We start from the raw sequence: 14,655 nt of genomic DNA on the forward strand, positions 1-14,655 counted from the left end.
AGGGTTCCCAGACTGCAAGAGGGCGCAGGCCGGGCTGAGGGATTCCCCCGCCCCCCCCCCCGTCCCAGTGCATGAATTTTGTGCACTGGGCCTCTAGTTTGTAAATAATCAGAATCTCCACTATGTTCCATATTGCATTACTCTAATTTACCCCTTTTTTTTGGGGGGGGGGGAGATACGTTAAAATACTGTTTCCTTGCATGTAGTAGCCAAATCAGTTCTGAAGAGCTAACACACAGTATAGTGAACATAAACAACAATACTGTATTATCACCATCAAACTTGCTGAGAAACTAGATCTTAATTATTCCCACTACAAAAGGAAACGATAATGACGTGATGTGATTAGATAGAGATGCAAATACTAAAATGGCAATCATATTACAATATGTACCAAATCAACATGTACACCTTAAATTTATACAATGTTATACACCAACTATAGTTCAATAACTTTAAAAATACTGTTTAATTAAAAATATCGTGCTACTTAAAAATATAGAAAATAAACTGATTTAATAGGTTTGTCCTACATTATTGCCTTATCTTGAAGTTCTGTTAGGTAACAGCTAAACAGGCTTATGCTATGTGCCATTTTGGCAACAATCTGACTGGATATATTGTGGAGGCTCTGAAGTAAACTCAGGTAAAAAGGCTTGCCCACACACCTGATGGATGTATACCTGAGGTTTAAATACAAAAGAGAAGCAAGGCCCCCATGATCAGAGTCTATGCTGCAGATAACACTATCCAAACACATTGATTCACCATCCGTCTGGTGTCATTCCACTGGGTGGTAAACACAGACCTAACATCCCAGGTTTAACCGCTTTTGCCCTCTTTATCCTAGCAGTACCCACATTTTGAGAAGGGGGGAAACACAGCTAATAAGTAGACAGGACTCAGTGTTCATAGGTCACACATGGAAAGTTGTCGTGATGAGAACAGCAGAGTCATGTGTAGGCTTGTCATGTTTAGACGCAAAAGAAGTTTTCATCTCTATCCTAGAAAGACTTTCTGAAGATGAAATTTTGAGAACGGCCTGAGGTTGAATTTGAAATGCTGTGCTTTGGTTGGATTGCTGAACGCAGCCTTTCAAGAAAGAGCCACTGAGGGTTGTAAGAAAGTTGCTGAAGTGCCTGCTCCTAAGGGCTGGGGGCTGGGGACTGCATGGGCAGATGTGTAAATACCCATTCTAACCATTTAAAATGCCTTCTCGGCTCAGCCTTCCTTGCCTAGAGCCAGCCTAGAGCAAAGTTATTTTTGTTAACTCCCTTTCTGTGTTTATTGTTAAGCAATCACCTTTACTGCCAGGAAAAAAAAAAAAAGAAGGGGCTTACACAAACATTCAGGTATTGTCTTCCCACAATATTGGTCATAAAATCAACAAGACAGGGGAACAATGAAACCCAGCAACCACAGGGTGAGTCCAAACTGCAGAGAATTCAAGGAAGTACCATGTCTGAACCGTTCTGTCTGGGGCTAAGGGGAGGAAACCTCCCCTTCAGGAGGCTCGAGGACTTCTGGGTGCTCCCAAGGGCCCCACGGTGAAGCACAGCTTTCTAAGCGCAGTCATCCTGCTCACTGTCCCTGAGGCAGCTGCCTCTCACCTCTCCTCCCTCCTCCACACTTAGATCAAGGCCTCCTCCTGGGGACAGCCAGTTCCAAAATAGGTGATGTTAGCCAAAGCCAAAGGCAAACTAATGCCGACGACGGAGAACCCAAGGTGCAGGCTTTGGTAGTCTTGGACACCACGCAAGAGGTAGTGAAAGCGGGATGGCCAGGCAGCCAGACCATGGCAGGAAGCAATTATGTTTATGTTTATGGCCGGGAAAGAACAGCCCCAAAGGCCTCGGAAACAAAGGGAGCTTCCTGCCTCTGTTCTGTCCTCTCATCCTGTCGTAAAAGGCAGGCTGAGCTCTTCAGCAAAGCACTGTGGGAGAATCACTGCTGCAGAGACCTGCCTCGCGTCTATGGCAGCGGATAAGCTGTCCCAGCTGTTTGGAATAAGAAGAGAAGGAAGCAAGTACCCAAAAAGGAAAAAGTACTTAATGTAGATAGGACAGGAGTATAACTCTCCAAGATGAGCTGAAGGAAGATGATGAAAGTAACAGAGTTTCCGAGAGAATGAGGAAAGCATCCCTAGGCTTTCTTGCTTGACAGTCAAGAAACCTGGCCTTCAGGGAGGTTCCCGGTGTGGGAAGGGGGGAGGTGATGGAAGGGCGGGGCAGCCAGCCCTCTCTGGTGGGGTTGCGCATGCCCAGATTGCCTGGCCGCCAGTTCAGATTCTATCTGGACATCCTCAGGGTGAACATGCAGGCTCTTATGGACACATAAGGGTGGGCAAAACCTCCCAGCAGCAGGAACAGTCACTCAGTCAACATAGGAGAATGAGGATGTCAGAACAAGGAGGCTAGTTGGCTAGTTGTGCAGTTAAGCGACAATAATGGGCCCTAGCTGGTTTGGCTTAGTGAATAGAGCATCAGCCTGCGGACTGAAGCCCAGGTTCGAATCTATCAAGGGCACATGCCTGGGCTGTGGGCTCGTTCCCCAGTAGGGGGCATGCAGGAGGCAGCCGATCAATGATTCTCTCTCATCGTTGATGTTTCTATCTCTCTCTCCCTTCTCCCTTCCTCTCTGAAATCAATAAAAATGTTTTTAAAAATTTTCTTTAAAAAAAAAAAGAGACAACAATGGTATTTGATGGAGCAGAGATGCAGATGGCTACAATGACTGCCCATAAGAATTAGACTCCAATACATGCTTCACACTCCTCAAACTGAGGAAGGGGATGTAGGCCCTTTACTAAGACTTTGATGCCAGGGGTTGCTTCATCCATGGTTGCCAGGGTGACCTTTAAATGTCAGTAAAATTTACCACTTTCCTTAGCTAAGCCACCTGGTACTACCTGAAGAATGGACTGAATTTAGTTCCACAAATGCTGTATAAAGGAGGCTGTTAACCTACTCTTAAACAAAAAGTTAAATAACCACATTTTCTTTGGAGCTGAGGCTTTCTGAAAGGCCAGGGAGGGGCATTATTATATATTCTCATTCTTCAAACACTTAACCCACACAAAGAGCAGAGTATGACAATGGTACCATGACAATGACCATCACCAGACACTCCCACACATTTACAACCAGGAAAATTACCCTCTGTTGCATGGGATCACAAGTGTCTTTACTATCTCTAATCAGGGTCTCCTACAATGTGACCAGCACCGTTTTTGGCCAAATGGGTGTACCCCAACACTCTCAGTGTTCCTCTCCAAATAGCCAATCCCCCGGCCTCTCAAAAAACTACATGGTCCAAGAGAGAACTCTGCTCAGAGTCAGGAAGAATTAGTTTCCATTAACTTGAGAGGCATTTGGGGTCAATGTGCAGACTCTGGAGGCAGCCTGCTGAGGGGAAACCTCAGGTCGGCCACGCAGTACCTTCATGACGTTGGGGGAAGTTACTTAACCTCCCTGTGCCTCCGTTTTCTCACCTATAAAATGGGGATAAAAATAGTACCTACTCATAAGATTTTTGTAATGACCAAATGCATTATGATACGTAAAGAACTGAAAACAGTGCTTGGCATATAGTAAGGACAATATTAACATTATTATTACTATCTTTATTATTATATTCTGGGATATGTTCCAGACAACCTCTGTTTTCCAGACTTCTCTCAGATGAGATAACACCAAGAAAGTTTAAAGGCAAAATAAAAATCATTTTAAATGAAAGTAATTTGGGGTTGCTTTCATATCCAAGTTAAGAGCCTATGGTAAATTTTAAGTGGTCATGAATTCTTTGCAGCTATTCCATTAACAGGTGAAGCCTATTTTCAGCCCCCTCCCCTGTGGGCTGGACCTATGACATTCTTTGACCAATGGAACGGACAGTTTCTGCTCTTCCCTTCTTGCTGGACAGCTCTGTCAGGTGACGGAGCCTGAGCTAGCCTATTGGAGGATGAAAGCACAAATGACAGAGATGAGTTATCCCAGCTGAGGTCTCCTAGGTCACCAGGCACCAGCTGCATACAACAGGGGAGAATGGCTAAGCCCAGCCCAAATTGCTGACCCACAGAATCATGAGCAAACAAAATGGTTGCTCTTTTAAGCCACTAAGTTTGGGTGGTTTATTATTATGCAACAAGAGAAAACTGCTACAGAGCCCTAAACAAATGAGGCTTTCATATCAGTAGCATTTCAAGTGCACTAGCACACCTCTGAAACCAGGCTGCTTGTCTCTTTGCCAGCAGGTTCACCCACCCCCACATGGTGCTTCCAAGTTCCCATCTCACCCACCTGGTAGCCACCCAGTGAGGCCACCACTGTCAGCATATCAACTTGGGAAAAGCTAAGACTAATTGATGATCAAATCTGGGAGATGAAGGCAAGCTCTCTGTGCCAAGGTAGGTGCCAAATTGGGTGTTTGTGGGGGCAGCGGGGGCAGAGAGGTATGGGAACAACACATGCTTTTTAGTCCGTGATAACTTATAGGGTCAGACCTGGCAAGATTTGACCTCCTTGCAAGAAGCTTTACACCATAGGTCTTAAATATTGCACAAAGGCCCAGCCAGTGTGGTTCAGTGGTTGAGCATCGATCTATGAACCAGGAGATCACAATTCAATTCCCAGTCAGGGCACATGCCTGGGTTGTGGGCTCAATCCCCAGTAGGAGACATGCAGGATGATTAATGATGATTCTCTCTCATCATTAATGTTTCTATCTCTTTCTCCCTCGCCCTTCCTCTCTGAAATCAATAAAAATATATGGGGTTTTTTTAAAACGTGTTTTGTTTTGTTTTTAAAAGAGGTCACCAGTCTGATTCCCAGTCAGGGCACATGCCCAGGTTGGAGGCACAATCTGCAGTAGAGGGCAGGCAGGAGGAAGTCGATTGATGATGTTTCTCTCTCATTGATGTCTCCCCCCCCTCTCTCTCTCTCTCTCTCCCTTTCTCTCTCTCTAAAAGCAATAAACATATATTTTAAAAATATATATTGCACAATGAAGTGGGCAGATACCTTCAAGCGTGAGCAAACAAATTCAAAATCAGCATCACCAGGTGAGAATCAGGGGGAGCCAGTCAGAACCAAAAATGTAATCCGCATGGCCCAGACATGTGGCTCCGAGAATGCAGGAAGCCCCAAACACCTTCATTTTGTTCTGCTGTTCACAGCAAAAAAAAATGATATATTTTAAGCTTTGATTTTTCCCATGACCTAAGCAAAAAGAAAACCACACTACACATAGTACAGGGAAAAATACACCAAGTTCCGTAGACCAGTGTTCTTTCATCTGTAACGTGCAGGAAGAATCGGTAATCATCTTGGTAGGAAAATCACTTGAAATATGTTACGAGAGATTTTGGAGGCTTAAAATTCCATGTCTATTATAAACACAGTCACCACATCTACATGAAACAATTTTACTAATTTGATAGTTTGGGTCAGCCTTGGTGCTAAAGGTTCTTAGACCAAGACCAGTAGCCTCAGTCATGCATGTATTTGTTTGTTCATCTCATATATTTGGTGAGCACATACTTCGTACTGTCTATTCTGGAGAGAGGGGGTTTTAGAGAAAGTTGGTGGGGTTGGGCAGAGAAGTGGGGATAGCAAGAATGATAGAAAAGTGGCTATGACACCTCCCGTTTGAAGAGTTTACAGGTCTGGTCATCTTGAAAAACTAAACTCCCTGCTTGAAGCAACTTAGAGTAACCCAGCCGAGTTCAACCAAAATTGCTGCATCAATTGGAACTGATCAGGGTATAAGTCAAGAGAGTTCAGAAAACTCCTGATTTCATGGAATTATAGAGCTGACTGGACATAAGTGGTCCATGGATGAAGATGAAAAACTGAAGTAATTTACCCAAGGACGTGCAGCTAATTTCAGTACAGAGCCACGTCTAGGTCTCCTGGGCTCCAGGCCAGTAAGACTCCTGCCCAACCCCATAGAGATCCTGCTCAAGATACAGGGTGTTTACACTGTGAGGGGACATAGACACCCCACAACTCCAAGTCAACTGTCAGTAGACAGAAATTGGTCATCCCATTCCGTGAGCAGAAGCTCTGCACTTGTCACAGGGGAGCAACTCAAAGATACAACTTCTTGTGGCATCAACTTAAGGGCCCTCTAACCATAGACAGCAGTTAAAGTAGGCTTATGAAAGCAAAGGCACAAGAAAAGACTTGTTAAATTTAAAATTCAAAACATAAACAGACAGTAACTATGTGAACGAACTATACACAAGGGGAAAGGCAGAGCAAAGCACGCAAACGTGTTCATGACTTACAGAGTTGGCATCTTTTCAAATTGGGCGCTTTTTAGTCTTCATTATTTTCTCTGTATTCTCTATAAGCCAAATACCCTTCCACAGTCTTGAACTACTTATATATATATATTTGTTAATGTTTCACTACATCCATGCAGAAGAGACAAAATGCTAATGGTAGGTGGACAGAGGGCAAAGGGCATGTGAGTAGGGTGGATTACCAGCCATAAATATGTGCAAATGGGTCTAGGCTACAGCATGAGTGACCCCAAGCTGTGCTGTTCAGTCAGTTACTCCCCCATTTGCCACTTTTTGCTGGGCTGTCTGACTTTGAGCAACTCACCTAATCTCTTTAAACCTCAGTTTCCTCGCCTGTACAAGGTAGATGTTTATAGGACCTTCCTCATAGGGATGCAATGCAGATTAGAAAGAATAATGCAAATAAAATGCTTAGTCTAGTGCCTGGCAGAAAATGGGAGCCAGTAAATGTTAGCTGTCATGATGGTGGTGACAGAGACGATAAATATTAGAGTTATTATTTTTTATTACCATTGCTATCATTATTATTATGACTATCATTAGGAGGATGCTGCTGTTCCTGACATGGTGTTTAACACTATAACTAAGAAGCCATTAAGTTTCCTTGCTTTTGAAGATCACCCAGTACTCTCCATATGCCTCATTGCTGGACCTTCACTTCTGGATCTCCTTATACTTCGGGTTTATTAATAGCAGACTCGTAAGTTGAAGTAACAGCTCGCACGCCTCCCAATATTCCCTGAGGGGTAACAATGATGATAACATACCGATTGCTACTTGTTTTCTTGGACCTAATTAGGGTAGTACAATATCATCCTTTTAAATAAAGCAAGGAGCAAAGAATCTTAGTAGACATCTACAGAATATGGCTTTGTACTTGAAACACATAATTAGCACTAATAAACACAGATGCTAATAATCCAATCTTTAGACAAGAAACAGGAAGGTAAACATGGCCCAGGCCCCATCAGTTCACAATCTCAGACACCTTCCTTTGGAAGCAGCCTCCTTCACCCTTCAGATGCAAGGTGGGAGGTCTGTTTGCAAGCAGAGGGCCTCTGGGCTGGGCGCTGAGAGCCCACGCCAGGGAGATTACTCAGCAGACCAGGCTCAGGTCCCTGCAGCCTCAAAAAGACATTCCTTGGTTTTAGCAGCCTAACCTCAGAAAAACAGATCCCAGATTCAGTTTTCTCACTAGGAAAAAGGAGATATGCCTAACAACTGAACCTGATCAGCCTGTGTATGAAGCACCACACCTAAACCAAAAGGCCAAAATGAAGTAAAAAGCAGTCATCAGTAAAACACAACTTTAAAGGTGCCCGCATCGATGCCATGCCTCTTCTCTGTGAGAGTAACACGCTCATCCTATTTCGGATCAGGAGATGGTTTCTAATCCTTAACATTTAAATGTCCTCTAATCATGAATGCTCAATAATCAGTGCAGACACTTACTAAGTGAAGTTAGCAATGTATTTCACTTGACATAGACACTTTTGAGCATCACTTCCTACCTACTCCCCAGCTAGTCTCACCCCCATACCTGAGACAATTACTCTAGAAGGTTCTCTTCTAACTGACCAAATTAGAAAAGTCTGTGATCCACTGATCATCCCCTGAGCATGACTCTCTCCTTGGGTTCACCAGAAATGGAAATAAAGCCAAGCCAGGCTTTGAAATGCCAGGACCGCAGGGAGCAGGGAAGGGTTAGAATGGGATAGAAAGCCTGGCACATTACCAACATGATGGACTAAAGACAGAGTCCCAAGACACCCAAGAGGACACATGGGTCCCTGACAACCTACTCCAAAGCTTCCAAATGAAACGCTGAGGTCGTCTGTAATCACTTCAGTTCTTACCTTGAGAGAGAGCGTGGTGTCGGCCTCCAGCAGTGAAGAGGTCTGTGCCCAAAGGAAGTAGCTGCCAGTCTGCCAAGGATAAAAAGATAAGGTAAGAGCCAGTGCTGGTGATGAGTTAGATTCCTGAACAGCTGGAATGCTTCCTCGCAAAAGGCAGGTGTCCAGATGTTTGAGGACTTTGCAGAGTTGAACAGCAGCAATGTAACCAATTGAACAATATCAAATGCATGAAATCCTCGGAATCAAGTCAGGAACTGCTGTTAAGAGAGAGAGTGAGCTAACGCTCTATTACCACGCACCTGGGCCCTAACTAATTGGAAATGGTAATAATTGGTGAAATCATATACCTCATCACGTCCCTCCACAAAAATGGCTGATTAGCAAGGATCTGGCAGAACTCTGTATAACACTGACCTACATCAGGGTATGTTGGCAAGTCAACACATTCACACATTCAACACATCCACAACAATGCAGACTCTATGCTGTTGAACCAACCTGCTTTGGAAGGCAGCCCTACAAGCTGATGAAATAATGACAACATGAGACTTGAATCTGGATGAGGAGGTGAGAGGAAATTGGAAACTTTTTCTACATGCACTCAAATAAGCAAATGGAAAAAACAAATAACAATTATGCCCAAATTTTTTAAAATTGTATTATATATTTACACTGAGTGGCCAGATTATTATCACCACCTCATCAGTACAATGAAGTGAATTAGTTATGCAAATAATAATAATAATAAAACCGTGAGAGTATTTGCTTAGGAAGTTTTCAATATTCAGTATTTTTGGAAGTGTCAATGAAGTACTGATGGGATGGTCATAATAATCTGGCCATTCAGTGCCGGGGTCCAACCCCAGCGGGTCCAGGGGTCCCCAAAGATGTGGACGGAGTCGGCGAAGAAGGAAGGACACGGAAACAGCATTCAGTTGATCAGCAGCCTAGCCAGGATCTCTAGCCAGGATCTCCAGCCAAGTTCTGGTCTGGATCTCCAGCGAAGTTCTGGTTAGGATCTCCAGCCAGGTTCTGTGTCCATGTTCTCTTGCTAGGTTCTCCAGGTTCTCCAACCAGGTTCTGTAGCCATGTTCCCTCGCTAGGTTCTCCTGCCAGGTTCTGTCCAGGTTCTCCAGCCAGGCTCAGTCACCAGGTTCTAGTCAGGTTCTCTTGCCAATTTCTGTAGTCAGGTTCAGTCCAGGATCTTTTGCCATGTTCTCTCGCTAGGTTCTGTCTCTAGGTTCTGAGGCCAGTTTCTGTCCAGGATTTTTTGCCATGTTCTCTCCAGCGAAGTTCTTCTGTCTCTAGAGAACGTTCTGTGTAGGTTCTGTGCCTAGGTTCTGTCTCTCGCTGTCTTGCTACATCTGTATTTATACCAGTTGATTCAATCCTATCAATCTCTATTACAAAGGTTAGGGCGTTTCTTATCTCCATTCCAGGGAGTAAAGATTATGTAGCTTAAGCATGATTGTTCGTAGTTAAAGTGATTACCCGCCTGGCACTTAGTTAAGAGGTTTTATTCCCTCCCTAACTTCAGGGGGAAATCCCTACCTGGGGAAACAACCTTTCTCAGAGACCTTGGTTAAAACACATAGTGCCAAGAAGGTGAACAAACATATTAAGAACAGTATGCTATATATGCCAGGTCCCTTGAAACAGCAAGCATGGACCAGCTCCCGGCAATTCAGTGTATATCCCTAACTGTGTTGGTTAATTTTTTAATTGATTTTTAGAGAGAGAAGAAGGGAGATGGAGAGAGAGAGAAACATCGATGTGAGAGTGAACCATTGATCTGCCTCTTGCATGTCCCCCACTGGGGATCCAGCCAGCAACCTAGGCATGTGTCTTGACCAGGAATTAAATGGGCAACCCTTCAGTGCACAGAGCAGCGCCCAACCAACTGAGCCACACCAACCAGGGCTGCGATGGTTAATTGTATGTGTTTATTCAACTTGGCTGGCTATGGTACCCAGCTGTTTGGCAAACACATCTAGATAATGCTGTAAAGATATTTCTTAGATGTGATTAACTACTTTGAGAAAAGCAGATGACCTGCCATATTGTGGGTGGGTCTCATCAAATCAGCTAAAGTCTTAAGAGTAAAGACTGAGGTTCCTCTGAGTCTCCAGCCTGCTGGTCTGCCCTGCAAATTTCAAACCTGCCAGCCTCTACACTCATATGAGTCAATTCCTTAAAATAAACATCTCTCTCTCTCTCTCTCTCTCTCTCTCTCTCATACATATACACCATTTAATGTCACTTATAATATATGTATATTACATAAAGAAGACAACATTTTAAAAAAGGGCTACAAGAGTATGAGGAAAAGTTGGCCTACAGAAATGTATGTTATAAAGTAGTAAACTGTTACTTGACATGGTTATAAATTGGGCTCTGAGTATCCTAGTGGCCAAAGCAAAGAAGAAAATAGACACAAGATAATCACATTGACGTTTAGATGAAATACAATGTACATATTGCCTAGCTTTTTCTTATCATTGAGAAATTTCTCCCAAAGTGTCCCTTCCTTGGGTAAATCCTTAAAGTATCCTTTGTCACCCACATTGGGAGGTGTGTGTGTGGGGGGGGGGGGGGCCAGTAATAATTAATAGTGCCTCTAAGTGTACACAGTAGGGAGTTTCCTATAAAGCTTCTTGTCGCTTCCCTCAGGGCCAGATACAAAGCCAAAATGGGGTCCAAGCACACAGCAGTTGGCTGGATCCAGGGATAAAAAGGAAAATTTCTAGAAGAACAATGAACTCCATATCCTATGAGATATTTCTCATAAATATGATCATTTCTCCCAACAAAAAGCTGGGTGGGAATCAGGCTACAGCTGCCTGAGACTTTGGTCTCTGCCACAGCCTGGAATGAAGGTTTTCTCTGCTGCTGACTCGGGGCAGATCACAGAAAGACTGCCCTCAGGAGGTTTATAAGCTCAGGTTTAAACTTATGTTTGCATGTAGAAGTCATATACCCTTCCTGCTTTGGAATCAATTTTTTTAAATGTTTTCATATGGCATAACATAAAATTCTCCATTTAACATTTTAAGAGTACAGTTAAGTGGCATTAGGCACATTCACGATGTTTTGCAACTATAACCAATATCCGTTTCCAGAAATTTTTCATCCTCTCAAACAGAATCTTTGTATCCATTAAACAGTAAGTCCCCATCACCCCTTTCCCTCAGCCCTTGATAACCACTATTCTGCTTTCTATCTCTACGACTTTGCCTATTTGAGGGACCTCATATAAATGGAACCACATATTTGTCCTTTTGGGTCATTTCACTAAGCAAAATGTTTTCAAGGTTCATCTATATTTTATCATGTACCAGAATTCCATTCCTTCCTATGTCTGAATAATATTCCATTGCAAGTATATACCACATTTTGTTTATCCAGGAATCAATTTTTATCTAACTAATTTAACAATGATCAAATACTTACAATGTGAAAAGTTTTTTTGTTTTCCATATTAACTTTATTCTAAGAACCGTGTATAACAGGCAGAAGAACTACTCCACAAGGAACCAATTAATCATATGAATCCTAGTTTCAGAATCAGTAGCAGCAGCAAGAAAACTAAAGCCTATTAAATGGGTTTTCTTCCCTGAGGGTTAGGTAAATCTGCCCCACAATCTTAATTAATGTTCTTTACAGTTAAAGCTGAAGTGAGATAAGAATATCCCCACTATGTGGAATTCTTCATGTCACGGTGTCTAAAGCTTAAGTGCCATCTTGGCCACCAACCCTGTGATGATAAGCTTATATAAATACAGCTGATGTCAAGAAGTCAGAGAAACTACTATGAAGTACTGCAGATAAAATACCTGAACAAAGTCAACTAGAAAAGCATGTCTCCCCCAACCTGCTTGCCATCCATAAGCTTCTGCTTTCTTGGGCAAATAAATAAGGTAAATAAATAAATAAATAAATAAATAAATAAATAAATAAGGTAACCAGCCTTCTAGGTGGAAACAGAAGGTTTGGTTATCTCATCCAAAACAACTGAATAGTTGAAAGAGAAAGCAAGAAGCTGCACTCCACTCTGTTTTTCATCTTCAAAGTGTATAGAAGAGCAGATGGCAGAGAGGGGAGATGTCACTGAGCACTCAGATGCACAAGAGGGGCCCAGTGTGAATCATCAGAAGATGTCCCCAGGAAGGTGATGAAAATAGTCATTTTTGAGCGCTGGCAAGGGAACTACAAGCAAAATTAAGAGCCATAGAGAACTCAGGCCAGTTTGTTCAGCATTAACTTCTCAGCTGGGAAGACTTTGCAGTCACCCAGACTGTCAGCACATGAATGAGCTGAAGTTCATTCGCTAGTTTGGTGCTCAGCTAGCCAGAAACATGTCATCTAAACAGCAAAAAATCTTTTAGAGAAGTAAAGATAATTTAGTCTTGAGTTCCTTCTGTATGTTTTTTTAAGACTGATTTCAAGAGCAAGAGATTGTTGTTGTTTTAGATAAAAACAAAATGAACACTATTAAGACTGTTCTTTTCAGTAGCTAGTTAAGGAATTCATTGCTCTAAAACAGGAGACATTTCCATGGGTTGTAGAAATTGGCCCCAACAGACTGAAACTAGGATGCTAATACAAAGGATCTCAAATTAGCCTAAACAGGAAACCCCCTAACAAGAAGGTACTGAGTTCTTTGTCCCAAGTAATTATTCAACCCTTCTTCTCAGGGCATCAGTCTTACACACTCTAGAAGTAGATAAGGGGCACAACTTGAGCACTAAAACTTTATCTGTGACAATCATCATGACCCTCCAAGTTGTGTTACATTCGTTCAAGCCTTTCTGATGCACACACACATGCTCAAGAACAGTTCTCATGGCCTGGATCCATTCTCAAAGATAAGAACTTCAGCAAGGCAATCAGGGTTCAAGAGTAGTTATAAAATTAAACTTGAACTTGGTAGGATGCCAATTCCCTTTTGCATGGGCTCAATCGTCCTTCTCATTTCAAAAGTCATTAAGTTGAAGTCCTAACCTACAGGAACTCAGAATGTGCCTAGATTTAGATATAAAGTCTTTATAGAGGTGATTACATTAAAAGTTGGTCCTTTGAATAGACTCTAATCCAAGGTGACTGCTGTCCCTCTGTGAGAATATTTGGACACAGACATGTACAGAAGAAACACCATGTGAAGACACAGGGAGAGAACAGCCACCTGCAAACCAAGGAGAGATGCCTCAGAAGAAGCCACCCCTTCCGCATCCTGACCTCAGGCTTCCAGCCTCCAGAGCTGTGAGAAGAGAAATGTCTGTTGTTTAACCACCTAGCCTGTGGTGTTGTTATGGCAGCCCTGAATAAGCAATACCACCCCCCCCCTTTTCTCTCTCCTCAGAACACCAGATTCCCAGGAAGGAGTCTATAAGGTTGCAGGGATACTCTGTTGCCCACCCCTCTCCAGGGTCTTACTGTCATTAATCTTCTTATCCCCAAGAGGGTAATCTATAAATCCAAAGAAAGTGATGAGTAGAAACACCTCAGAAATGCCCTGAAGACCCCCTACTCCAGAACATGAACCACTGTCCCAAGGCCCTGCCTCCACATGATAGGAACTTTCCCAGCCTTTCCCAAATGCTCTGTGCTGACTAGAAGCCACCCTGCTCACAGCATCTTCGGGATACTGTTCCCAGGAATTGTGTCCTCATTTCTCATGCCTCCATACCCAGGGCTGGCTCAGGTGCCTTGGCTTAACCAGCCTCAGTTCCTTCTCTTCCTAAAAAGAAGAGTTACAAGCCAAAGTGTCTTACATGTTATTGAAGCGAGTCTGGAGCAAGAGATTAATACAGACAAAAGGACTCCCAGTTGCTTTGAGACTTGAGTCACAAAGAATTACTTTCTCCTTCACTGGAAAAGTTCGTACATGAGAGCTGACTGATGTCCTCTGTTAGTGCTGAGAGCCACAAACACTGTCGTTTAATTCCGTACTCTCCATAGGTAATGTTTGTCCTACAGCACAGGTGGGTATTAGGTCTGGCTCCAGATGCTAGGACTTGGATGGACTATGCTGGATTTGGAGGGGGGTCATAACAAGATGGGCTGTTGGAGGTAAGTCACAAGGGACAGTGGGGACACAAGGGATCACCCAGCCCATCCTAGTGTCCCAATTCCATTAGTGTCCTCAAGCTCATCAGTCTAACTCACGTCACCTCCCCAAAGCCAACACAAGCTCGGCATAGCTTTGCCTAGAAGCATCCAGAAACAAATGTAAAACCTCCTATTATTAGAAGTAATGCCCTCAAATACTCTTGGGGTCAGAAAACAAGGCCCCTGGGTCCGCTCTAGGCTGCAGTGAAGGGCTGGGGTTCTTGTCCAGGGCACATTCCAGCAGCAGGGGACCACTAACACCCACACTAACACTCAGGCCTGCCAAGTCCCAGCCCATGGGAGAGAGAGGGCAGACTGATGCAATCAGGCAAATGAGAACTTGTCAAACCATTTAGATAACACAGTACTTGGATTTATTCCCTTCCC

At 43.4% G+C, this 14,655-nt stretch overlaps 1 protein-coding gene across 1 annotated transcript in view; it reads right to left on the reverse strand.

Moving 5' to 3' along the window:
* LYPD6B (LY6/PLAUR domain containing 6B) overlaps positions 1-14,655 on the reverse strand; it is a 166,946-nt gene that overhangs the window by 45,415 nt on the left and 106,876 nt on the right. Inside the window, exon 2 of the mRNA XM_081095131.1 lies at positions 8,161-8,229. The gene's annotated coding sequence lies outside the window, so the exon portion shown is untranslated. The remainder of the gene's footprint in view (positions 1-8,160; positions 8,230-14,655) is intronic.

The sequence above is a fragment of the Myotis nattereri genome (genome assembly GCF_964212035.1).
Source record: "Myotis nattereri genome assembly, chromosome: 7".
NCBI lineage: Eukaryota > Metazoa > Chordata > Mammalia > Chiroptera > Vespertilionidae > Myotis > Myotis nattereri.